At 45.4% G+C, this 12,579-nt stretch overlaps 1 long non-coding RNA gene across 3 annotated transcripts; it reads right to left on the bottom strand.

Moving 5' to 3' along the window:
- Positions 1-304: 304 nt before the first annotated feature.
- LOC132885889 (uncharacterized) lies at positions 305-12,138 on the bottom strand. 3 transcript variants are annotated; one of them, XR_009654635.1, is made up of 4 exons: positions 11,801-12,138; positions 6,167-6,203; positions 4,907-6,024; positions 305-362 (listed from the first exon to the last, which is right to left on the bottom strand). It is a non-coding gene; the product is annotated as an uncharacterized LOC132885889 (long non-coding RNA). The 3 variants fall into 3 exon arrangements; XR_009654636.1 differs by having other exon boundaries at positions 315-358; XR_009654634.1 differs by lacking the exon at positions 305-362 and adding an exon at positions 386-904.
- Positions 12,139-12,579: the final 441 nt, after the last annotated feature.

The following is a 12,579-nucleotide window of genomic DNA, read 5'->3' as shown; positions in this document are numbered from 1 at the left end:
TGACTATATCATATAATTAATTATTTATATGTATATCCATATGTCTACACATAAGTTTACTATTAATACCACGCTCACAATGGAGAACAACAAGATACTTTTAGGACTTGTGTGAAAATCTGATGATGTTTTAGGTCATATTTATGCAGAAATATAAAAAAAATTCTAAAGGGTTCACAAACTTTCAAGCACCACTGTAATTACCAGATGTGACAGATCTCTGATTTTGGAAAAAAAAAGGAATGGGAAGCAGGCTTCAGAATAGGCAAGTTCCTTTATTTGTGCACACTTTTCAGTGACTCTTTCACCAAACAAATGCACACGCCTGGGGTATCACAGCTCTCTCTCTTGTTCCTGACTGTCTGAAAGACACACAGAGACACAGGTTAATAGACAGCCAGCAATCTGACACAGGTGCAGCTCATCACATGTTACCTGCTGGTTCAACCTGCCTCCTTGCCGTTCACAGTCGACGCTTGACCTCGCCCCCACTGCCACATACCTCCATGGCCCGACTCAGGCTAGGGAGTTGTCCAGCCTGCAGCTGACTCCCGCCCTGGTGGGAGAAGTAATCTGCCACCACCATCTGCGCCCCTGGCCTGTGGACCACCTTGAATTTAAAGGGTTGAAGGGCTAGATGCCAACAAGTGATCTGCACGTTGGCATCCTTTATGCGGTGGAGCCACTGGAATGGGGCATGATCGGAACAGAGGGTGAATGGGAGTCTTAGCAGATAGTAGCGGAGAGTGAGGACTGTCCACTTGATGGTCAGATACTCCTTTTCTATGGTGCTGTATTTTGACTCTCACATGGAGAGCTTGTGACTGATTTACAGCACTGGACACTCCTCCCCTTCCAGCAACTGGGACAAAACATCCCCCAGCCCTCTGTCCAATGCATCGGTCTGTAAAACAAAAGGGAGAGAAAACTGCCTTTAGCTGAGCAAAAGCCCGTTCATACAGCTCTGTCCACTGGACTGGATCTGGCACCCCCTTTTTAGTGAGGTCAGTCAGCAGGCTGGTGACGTCTGAAAAGTTAAGCATGAGCTGCTTATAATAACCAGCCAGCCCCAGGAACTGCCTCACCCCCTTTTTGGTCTTAGGTTGCGGGCAGGCTGCAATCACTGCTGTCTTTTCAATTTGGGGATGCACCTGCCCATGACCCAAGTGGAAGCCCAGATACAGTACTTCCACCCATCCAATTGCACACTTTTTTTCGGGTTTGCTGTGAGCCCGGTGTGCCTCAGCGACCTAAGAACCGCCCTCAGATGTTCTAGAAGCCGCTCCCAATCATGACTCTAAATTATTATATCATCTAAGTATGCCGCCGCATACACATTGTGGGGACAGAGAATTCAGTCCATGAGACACTGAAATGTCGCTGGAGCCCCAAACAACCCAAAAGGAAGGGTGACGAATTGGTGAAAGCCAAACGGAGTGGAAAAGGCAGTTTCTTGTGGGATAATGTGTCAAGGGGCTCTACCAATATCTCTTTGTCAAATCCAGTGTCAAGTAAAAGCTAGCCGTGCCTAATGCCTGTGTCACACATGGCGTTTCAGCCTTGCATATGTACGGCATATCAGGATACATGGCAGTAAGAAAGGAATGTCACAGCATCAACTTCTATAGCTAATACTCTAGGATGTTTAACACGATCTCCTTGTGCACCAGGGTGCGGTGTAATTTTAAGTCTGCACTTAAAAATCTGTAACACGTATGTAGCAACTTTGATACGTCACACATATGTCACATGTACGCCAGAAAAACAAAAGCTATGCAGCACTGATGCAGCGGGAACGTTACTCAAACACCTATTACGCCATGCGAACGCTTTAGTTGACCTGCAACATAACTGTTGCATGCACTGTTTAAAAAAAATGGCTTAGACATGTCTTATTTACCTTTTGTAAAGCAAATGAGTGAACCTTACGAGGACAGGCTGCTCTCCGAGCTTTGAGTCCAGTGAAGCTGTTAATTCATCATATAGCCAGTCTTAAGGCACATGCGCAGTCCGGAGTGCACCTGAGAGTCCTGCCTGAGGAAAGAGTTTTTGTCGAATATTTCTTGGATTTTACATGAATACTAGGTAGGAACCCATTGTTTTGAACACACTCACCGAGAAAGGCGAGTCTAGGGCAATCTTTACTCGCCATTAGATTTCACAACTCACGTTTGGTGAGTGGCAGGTGCACTGTAAATAAAAAAGGGCTTAGACATGTCTTATTTAAATACCCTTAATTGTAACACTTAGAAGACATGTCTTGTGGTGTTTCATGTAAATACCCTAGACATGCCTTTTTTTAAACAGTGTACAAGGTGTTGCCAATATGCCACAGGTACACAGCAGCAACGTCACACATAGAAATGAAATGCCACACCAACAAAAGCAACTAAACAGTTATGCCATGGCAATGCATCAAACGCCACGCATACGCCTCAGTAAGCCATATCTTTACATCCCCTTAACCCCATATAAACCCCAGATATGCCACAGGAATGCCACAGAAACGTCACACATACAGTATGGTGTGTACGTCACAGGACTTAAAATTTGGACAAAATACGCCTCATTTCTTGGCGTTTGACTCATACGCCACTTACGTGGCAAGATACGAGACAGTGTGGCACAGACTTTAACAATCAAGCAGTTCATCAATGTGGGGCATCAGATATGCATCAAATTTAGACACCGCATTGACTTGTCTATAGTCCACACGGAACCGGACTGACCCGTTGGTTTTGGGAACCAAGACTACCGGGCTGCTCCAGTCACTGTGTGACTCCTCAATTACTCCCATGTTAAGCATAGCCTGAAGTTCATCCCGATCCACGTTTTTCTTGTGTTCGAGCAGCCGATATGGGTGGCTGTGCACCACCACCCCTGGGGGAGTCTCAATGTGGTGTTCTGTGAGGTTAGTGCGACCAGGGAGGGGTGAGAACACATTGGATAATTCCTCCTGCAACCTAACTACCTGTGCTTTCTGGGATGGTGAGAGGTGGTCTCCACATGGGACCAGGGTGAATTGAGCCGCGCTTTTAGGACTTACCTCTGGTCCCAGCTCTGCTCTCTCCGGAACTACCCTTGCCAGAGCCACAGGAACCTCCTCTCTCCATGGTTTCAGGAGATTGAGGTAGTAAATTTGACCTGTGTTGCCCCATCTGGCCGTTTGACCTTATAGTCAACCTCCCCAATTCACCGTGTGACCTCAAAGGGCCCTTACCATTTGGCGAGCAATTTTGAGCTTGAGGTGGGCAATAAAATGAGGACTTTATCTCCCAGTGCAAATTCCCTTAGTCATGCCCCTCTGTTGTACAGACGAGCTTGACTTTTTTAGGCCTGTAGCAAATTCTCCTGGGTTATGTGACTCAGTGTGTGGAGTTTTGCTCTCAGGTCAAGAACATAGTGAATTTCATTTTTACTTTGAGAAGGCCCCTCCTCCCAATTTTCTTTCATGATGTCTAAGGCATCATGGAGCTTACGCCCATACAGCAATTCAAACAGGGAAAACCCGGTGGAGGCTTGTGGGACCTCGCGCACTGCAAACAACAGAGGGTTGAGCCACCTGTATCAATTTTTAGCATCCTCATGAACAAACTTATGAATCATGATCTTAAATGTTTGGTTAAATCGTTCGACCAGCCCATCTGTTTGCAGATGACAAACACTTGTACGAATTGATTTAATCACCAATAATTTGTATAATTCACACAGTGCATGTGACATAGATGTAGTACCTTAATCAGCCAGGATTTCTTTTGGAATTCTGACTCAGGAGATAATGCAGAAGAATGCCTCCGCAACACTGCGTGCTGAGATATTGCGGAGAGGCGCTGCTTCCGGGTATCACGTTGCATAATCCACAATGATTAATTCAAAGCGATACCTGCGTGTAGAACAATCTAATGGCCTGATGAGAGGCCATTGCCCAGTGGCAATGGGCGCAATGGCACTTTTGGTGTAGCCGCTGGATTCACCAGCTGGAATTTGCGACAAGCCGCATACCACTTGCGGACATCAACGTGAATCCCTGGCCAATAGAAATGGGCCATGAGGCAATTTAGTGTTTTATCCTGCCCCAAATGCCCAGCCATAGGATTGTGATGAGCCGCATGGAATAAGAGTTCCCTACAGCTATTTGGGACCAACAACTGTGTGATCTTTTCTTTAGTTTGAGTGTCCTGTATCACTCAATACAGCCTATCTTTGATTTTAGGGTCACTATTTTAACATCAGTCCAGGGACAGCAGATGCAAAATAGCCTTCTGGCTAATTCTGGCATATTTACATTTGTTTAAATGTTTTATTAATGTGCATTGTCCCTGATAACTAAACCTTTAAATAAATAAATAATACAAAAATGCGGGTAGGAAAGCGCAAAATTAGGCTGGAAGATTTGACCATCAATTACTTTCACTTGGTCAAAGGCGTGTCTCAGGGACTCATCATGCACCTGCTCCAATGGGAAGTCCCCTAAGGGATTCCCCAGAGAGGAAGGAGGGTTTTCCCCACTCTCTGTGTCATCACGACATGGAGCTGATGCAGAAGTGCCTGAGACCACTTCCCCAGCCAACGTTGTGGCAGGATCCCCCTGGAATGTGCTACTGCAGGACTATTATTTGTCCACTATTATTTGTTTCATTAATGTTTTAAACCCCAGCCAATCGGTCCCCAGGATCAGTGGGTGAGTGAGACTTGGACTAACCACGGTCTCTACTCTATGGTTTTCTCTCTGGAAGTGGATAGTGGCGGGCATCAGTGGACATTTGTGTATATCACCCTGCACACACTTAACCTTCACCACAAGTGCATTTCCCAGTGCCCCGCATTGAGTCAGGCTTTGATGTATGGAGGTCTGATTACAACCTGAATCCACCAAAGCCTGATGTGTACCCCCTTGAATACTCACAGTTATCCTGTATGCCCCTGCTTGATCAGGGGAAGCCTGAAGTGCATCAGGAATGTAAACCAGTAGCCCTGCCTCCTTATGGAAGCACTGATTTCCCTTCTCTCCATGCTTACAGACCTGCCTGGGCTTGCTTGTGGTTCTGGTGGGCATGGATGAGTTCATCTGTAGAGAGAGAGAGAGAGAGAGAGAGGGTTAATGGCGGCACAGTCACAGAAGGAGAAGGGAGAGTGGAAACATTGGGATAGACAAGGGTGTGGGGAGCAGATTTCAAGGGAGTTGGCCCCTGTTTCTGTGGGGCTGAGATAGGGGAGGGGCAAGGAGAGGGAGAGGGGGAAGGAGAAAGTGATTGAGAGAGAGAGTTGTCACAGAGCCTGCTTCTGGATACACCATCAGACGATCCTCAGTCAGTCGGACCGCCTCCTCCAGCAATGTTGTTCGGTGACACCAGAGCCATGCTGATGTCCCGCTCGGCAGCTGAGCAACAAACTGCTCCAGTGCCACTTGCTCGATGATAGCTTTGATGTTACACTCACTGGCCAGAAGCCACTGTCAGCAGGCATCCCGGAGCTGTTGGGCAAGTGCAAATGGCCGGCCCACTTTGCCATAAGCCAGTGAGCAGAAGCGCTGGTGCTGTTCTTCTGGGCTGTGTCCAACCCGCTGTAGGATGGCTCGCATCAGGTGAGGGTACTCCAGCATATTGGAGGCCGTGAGCTGTTGAGCCATGAGCTGGGCCTCTCCCAACAGGAGGAGCAGAAGGCAAGCCGCTCACTGTGTGGTTGACCAGGAGCTTGCCTCCGCAACATGCTCAAACAGCTCAATGAAGGCGTTGGGGTAGTCCTGCGGCTCCATCTTCACCAGCTGGACAGGCATGCTGGCCGCAGGAACGCTGGCTGGAGCACCTGCAGACTGTACCCAGCTCCATATTACCTGCCGATCCTCTGCCTGGGCTTCAAGCAGATCCCAAAAGCGCCAGTCCAGGTTGATGGAAAGCACGACGAGGGCATACTGCTGGCGCTGGAGGTTGTTGGCGAGCATTTGGAGGAGGTCTTGGACTGCTTCTGATCCCGTGGTAGTGTTTGTTCCTCAGTCCCAGGTTTCGGCACCAGTGTGACAGATCTCTGGTTTTTGGAAACAGAGGAAGGGGAAACAGGCTTCAGAACAGGTGAGTTTCTTTATTTGTACACACTTTTCAGTGACTCGTTCACCAAACAAGCAAAAAAACACACGCATGCACACACACGCGCATGCACGCACACACACCTGGGGTATCACAGTTCTCTCTCTCGTTCCGGACTGTCTGAAAGACACACAGAGACACAGGTTAATAGACAGCCAATAATTTAACACAGGTGCAGCTCATCACGTTACCTGCTGGCTCAACCTGCCTTCTTGCTATTCACAGCCAATGCTCAACCCTGCCCCTGCTACGTACCACACCAGACTTTGACTGGAAAAATCTTGCAAAGTCTGACAAAATTAAATCTCTCCCGTCACAATGTCCAATGAAAATAATTCCCTCCACATAATTTGAAATTTAATAAAATGTGCTAAAACACAATTTCTACGCTACAAGCTGGCAAGTGGCAGCTGCTTCACGGCTGCAAAACATTGTAAAAAGTGAATGACAGCCAGTATTGTATTTCTTTGTTCTATTCCATTTCATTATAAAAATGGAAATTATAATCCGCACGACATTGCCTCATTAAGATGTTATGAGGCAGGCCCAGTTTGGCTACATGTATTTTGAGTTTGCTAATTTTATACATACAGTGCCTTGCAAAAGTATTCACCCCCTTGCCTTTTTACCGATTTTGTTACATTACAACCTGTAATTTAAATGTTTTTTTAATCTGAGTTTTATGTAATGGATCTGCACAAAATAGTCTAAATTGGTGAAGTGAAAAAATATATATATATGGCGGCACGGTGGTGTAGTGGTTAGCGCTGTCGCCTCACAGCAAGAAGGTCCTGGGTTCGAGCCCCGGGGCCGGCGAGGGCCTTTCTGTGTGGAGTTTGCATGTTCTCCCCGTGTCCGCGTGGGTTTCCTCTGGGTGCTCCGGTTTCCCCCACAGTCCAAAGACATGCAGGTTAGGTTAACTGGTGACTCTAAATTGACTGTAGGTGTGAATGTGAGTGTGAATGGTTGTCTGTGTCTATGTGTCAGCCCTGTGATGACCTGGCGACTTGTCCAGGGTGTACCCCGCCTTTCGCCCGTAGTCAGCTGGGATAGGCTCCAGCTTGCCTGCGACCCTGTAGAAGGATAAAGCGGCTAGAGATAATGAGATGAGATATATATATGGCGGCACGGTGGTGTAGTGGTTAGCGCTGTCGCCTCACAGCAAGAAGGTCCTGGGTTCGAGCCCCGGGGCCGGCGAGGGCCTTTCTGTGTGGAGTTTGCATGTTCTCCCCGTGTCCGCGTGGGTTTCCTCTGGGTGCTCCGGTTTCCCCCACAGTCCAAAGACATGCAGGTTAGGTTAACTGGTGACTCTAAATTGACTGTAGGTGTGAATGTGAGTGTGAATGGTTGTCTGTGTCTATGTGTCAGCCCTGTGATGACCTGGCGACTTGTCCAGGGTGTACCTCGCCTTTCGCCCGTAGTCAGCTGGGATAGGCTCCAGCTTGCCTGCGACCCTGTAGAAGGATAAAGCGGCTTGAGATAATGAGATGAGATATATATATATATATAATAAAAAAAACTGAAAATTGGCGTGTGCATATGTCTTCACCCCCTTTGCTATGAAGCCCCTAAAAAGTTCTGGTGCAACCAATTACCTTCAGAAGTCACATAATTAGTGAAATAAGGTCCACCTGTGTGCAATCTAAGTGTCACATGATCTGTCAGTGTATATATACACCTTTTCTGAAAGGCCCCAGAGGCTACAACACCACTAAGCAAGAGGCACCACTATTCAAACAACACCATGAAGACTAAGGAGCTCTCCAAACAAGTCAGGGACAAAGTTGTTGAGAAGTACAAGTCAGGGTTGGGTTATAAAAAAAAATCCAAATCACTAATGATCCCCTGGAGCACCACCAAACCCATCATCAAATGGAAAGAACATGGCACCATAACAAACTTGCCAAGAGAGGGCCGCCCACCACAACTCAAAGACCAGTCAAGGAGGGGATTAATCAGAGAGGCAGCACAGAGACCAAAGGTAACCCTGAAGGAGCTGCAGAGTTCCACAGCAGAGACTGGAATATCTGTCCATAGGATCACAATAAGCCGTACACTCCACAGAGTTGGGCTTTATGGAAGAGTGGCCAGAAAAAAGCCATTACTTAAAGATAAAAATAGGAAAGAATGATTTGAGTTTGCCAAAAGGCATGTGGGAGACTCCCCAAATGTATGGAGGAAGGTGCTCTGGTCAGATGAGACTAAAATTGAACTTTTCGGCCACCAAGGAAAACGCTATGTCTGGCGCAAACCCAACACATTTTATCACCCCAAGAACACCATCCCCACAGTAAAACATGGTGGTGGCAGCATCATGCTGTGGGGATGTTTTTCAGCAGGAGGGACTGGGAAACTGGTCAGAATCGAGGGAAAGATGGATGGCGCTAAATACAGGGATTTTCTTGAGCAAAACCTGTTTTAGTCTGCCAGTTATTTGAGACTGGGACGGAGGTTCACCGTCCAGCAGGACAATGACCCTAAGCATACTGCTAAACCAACACTTGAGTGGTTTAAGGGGAAACATTTAAATGTGTTGGAATGGCCTTGTCAAAGCCCAGACCTCAATCCAATTGAGAATCTGTGGTCAGACTTGAAGATTGTTGTTCACCAGTGGAACCCATCCAACTTGAAGGAACTGGAGCAGTTTTGCCTTGAGGAATGGGCAAAAATTCCAGGGGCTAAGATGTGGCAAGCTCACAGAGACTTATCCAAAGCGACTTGCAGCTATAGTTGCCACAAAAGGTGGATCTATAAAGTACTGACATTGGGGGGATGAATAGTTATGCACAATGAACTTTTCTGTTATTTTGTCCTATTTGTTGTTTGCTTCACAATTAAAAAAAATCACAACTTCAAAGTTGTAGGCATGTTCTGTAAATGAAATGATGCAATCCCTCAAAGAATCCATTTTAATTGCAGGTTGTGAGGCAACAAAACCCAAAACATGCCAAGAGGGGTGCATACTTTTGCAAGGCACTGTACACAGGAAATATGTTAAATTCCTTGTGCTATAGAAGGGGATTTCCCACAGTGGCCGATCAACAATGAAGCCTTAACGACAATACATAATTGGCTTGTGGCAGTCACAAATGTGCCAGATGTTGTACCCAGGATCCATAAAGGCCCTTCATGGTACAAGGCTAAGGTTTTATTTTGATCAATTTTGTCTTGGAATGATAGAGCAAAAGGGCATTTGTGTTACCATGGCTTGTGTTGAATCGCCTTATGTTAATTTATTTCTGTGTTATGCACACTAGTTTGGCAATTTGTTTTAGCCTATTTGAAATCGCCAAATTTTCAATAAATACATTGTAATGTGTTATGGCCCCTGACCTTTCTGTTGAAAGGAGGAGCTGTTCATGGTGGGAGGAGCTATCCATGGTGGGAGGAGTGGCTTGCTCTGGGTGGAGCTTCCCTGTTTGATTGCCAATGCAGTGCACCTGCCCTGATTATATATAATGCTGCCTCTTTGTTTCTTGCTCTTGATTTTGCCTTGATCCCATCTTTAGGCCATATGCGTAAGAGATTAGTGCAGTTTGGGGTTCTTTTGGCAACTGTTTCATGTTAATCAAGTGTTTTTTGTTGTTGGTTTTGGCTTTTTTTATTGGTCTGCATATCAGGCTGGCAGCTCTTGTGGCTTTTTTTTTGTGTGTGTGTTTTCATTTATTTTCTGAGTTGCATTTATTAGATAGGGAGGACCTGTTGTAGGGGGTCCCAGCCCCCCCCCCCCATTTATTTATTCTTTGATTTGTTGATCAGTTTGTTTTTGTTTTTTGAGGTATTTTGTCCCTTAATAAAACTAAGGCTACATCCACACGACAACGGCAACGAGATGTTATTTAAAAATATATCACGTCCAAATGGGCAACAATCAGTAAAATATCAGGTCCATATGGCAATGCAACGTTTGCTGAAAACGATGCAATACACATGCCACACCTCTAGGGGCGCTGTAAGACGGTCCCTTCGGAGACACCAGAACCATAGAAGAAGTAAGGACGCATGCGCATAAACTATTATGCGCGAGACTTCATATTAGCCACAAAGTCAGGAAAATCTGTTTGTAAAATTACATTATAATGACCAAATACAATGAAAAGTATTTTTCCAGTCTCACCTGTGAAAGGTAATCCCATGTGATCTCGTTTGGACGGCAAACCTGTTGTTACAGTTAAACACAGCTAATCTTTATTCTCCGCTTTGACCTCTCCAAAATGGCGGCGAGGATGACGTATGAATCTACACGGAAGGCGGCGTCTTTAATGGTCCGGAATAAATTGAATGATACACGTTGATGGATTAATTTGTTGTTTCTCACCTGTGAAAGGTAATCCCATATGATCTCGTTTGGACGGTAAACCTGTTGGTACAGTTAAACGCAGCACATGAATCTTTATTCTCCGCTTTGACCTATCCAATATGGCGACGAGGATGACGTATGATTCTACGCGGAAGGTGGCGTCTTTAATGGTCCGGAATAAATTGAATGATACACGTTGACGGATTAATTTCTTCTACGCCCTTTTTGAGGAATGTATTGTAGGACTTAAACCAACATCTGAAGAGGTGAGATCGCTCCTTTTTTTTTCCCTGTTTTTGCTGGCGGGATTGACTCTGCCCTAAGGGCAGAGTCTCTCTCTCTCTCACTTTGCACCATTACACAATAAATATTCACAGTGAAAATATTTTGTAAGCGCGTTTCATGAACCAAGTTATAGGATTTGTTGACAACTCGCATCGAGTTCGTTACACTTCTACCCGGCGTGAAGCACTCACAGTCATGTGGTTGTGATGTCATCATAAACAAATCCGTTCTACTCATCCAGACGACTTCACAACGGCAACGTTGCCAGATCTTTCCACTCTGGAACCCGTTCTCAAAAAGATTGCGTTTTGGGCACCCAAAACGCCGGTGCTGTGTGGACGCCAGGCCTAAACGATAAGCAATTGTATCGGAGTCACCTGAATCCGTTGCCGTGTGGACAGGGCCTAAGTTTTGGGGTTATATCTGCAACTCTGGTTTTCTTTGTTCATTATGGTGGCTTTATCATATGGGTAAGTTCAGGCTATGCTGTAACAAATGGGGCTTGTCTAGGATCTGAGAAGAATTGCATGCTGCTATGTTTGTATGTAGCATGCTCTGTTTTATTCAGTGATGTTTTGTGTCTTTGCTGCTTTGTTTTTGCAGTTGCACTTTTAGTCACTGGATTCTTGTTGTACAAGCTTTTGATGCTCCTTTTGTGTTTTTACAGGCTTGAGACCCGTGTTTGCATTTGTATGGGCTCCAGTTTGGAGTGGATTGCACCAGTGTTGCCAGAGTTGTTTTTGCCTTCCTTGTGGAAGGTGATAGTTGAGGTTTTTGTTTGTTTTTTTCTATCAGCTGTTGTTGCTGCTTTTCCTTTGTTTCATTATGGACTTTGATTTGGAAATGTTTATTGAAACTCCTTCTGTGGGGCAGTTTAAGTGCTGTACTAAAGCAGAGCCATTGCTAATCATTTTAGGAAGGGTGTTACTTTTTTCTGAACAAACTGCCACTGGTTCCCGTGTGTTAATTCAAGGTGTTGAGATGGGGTTTGTTAACGTGCCTTTGCACCAGATTGCATTTAACTCTCTCCTCTTGTTTCAGGACAAGTTGTTGTGGGCATTAGACCTAGTTTACCTGTAGACAAGCTTGTTTATTCTAGGTAATGACTTGGCAGGAGGTAGTCCAAACTTACCCACAGATAACTCTGGTTTCTTTACTTGTTGATAGTCCTGACTTGCTGTTGCAGAAAATCCTGCCGTGTTCCCAGCCTGTGCTGTTGCTTGGGTTAGGTCAAAGAGACTTTGAGTGACCCTCTCATGTAGAGGATTCCTCTGTCTGATTTATCGGAGTCCTTTTTATATGTAGTCCTGCGCTGTGTGAGCCCTCTGAGGATAAGTCTCCTGAAGTGATTTCCCTTGTACAACCTTCAAAGATGAGCCTGTTTGGGCTTGTGAAAATGGAAAAGGCCCTTGCTGATGATTTGTCTTTAAAAAACAATTAATTGTGGAATTGAGATTCTCTTCCTGTCTTTGAAGTACTTCCTGGGGATGAGTTCATGTTGCTGTAGGATATTTTGAAAAGGATTGGGTTCTGATGAAAAATTGGTGTCCTACTGTATCTGTGCAGGATGACTGGCAGATGGTATTTCAAATTCTGTTTCATAGAGAGATTGAGGTTGGCTCATGACTTGTACATTTAGGTGTAAATAAGACCTATGATTGTATCTTGTGGAATACATTTTCTTCATTTATTTTCTTGCCTGGTCTTAAACATGTTGTAGCCTATTGCAAGTCTTGCCACATCTGCTAAAAGACAGGCAAACCTAATCAAGTCATACCAGTTTCTCTATTCTATCCAATCCCTGCCTTTGGTGAGCCTTTTAGCAGAGTTTTGGTGGATTGTGTGGGCCCTTTGCCAAAAACCTGAAGTGGAAGCTAGTACGGTATCTTTTGACTATTGTGTGCCTCCACT

This window comes from Neoarius graeffei, chromosome 5, assembly GCF_027579695.1.
Source record: "Neoarius graeffei isolate fNeoGra1 chromosome 5, fNeoGra1.pri, whole genome shotgun sequence".
Classification (NCBI taxonomy): Eukaryota; Metazoa; Chordata; class Actinopteri; order Siluriformes; family Ariidae; genus Neoarius; species Neoarius graeffei.
Note: the sequence above shows the minus strand (reverse complement) of the source record. Positions and strands in the feature narration are given on the sequence as shown.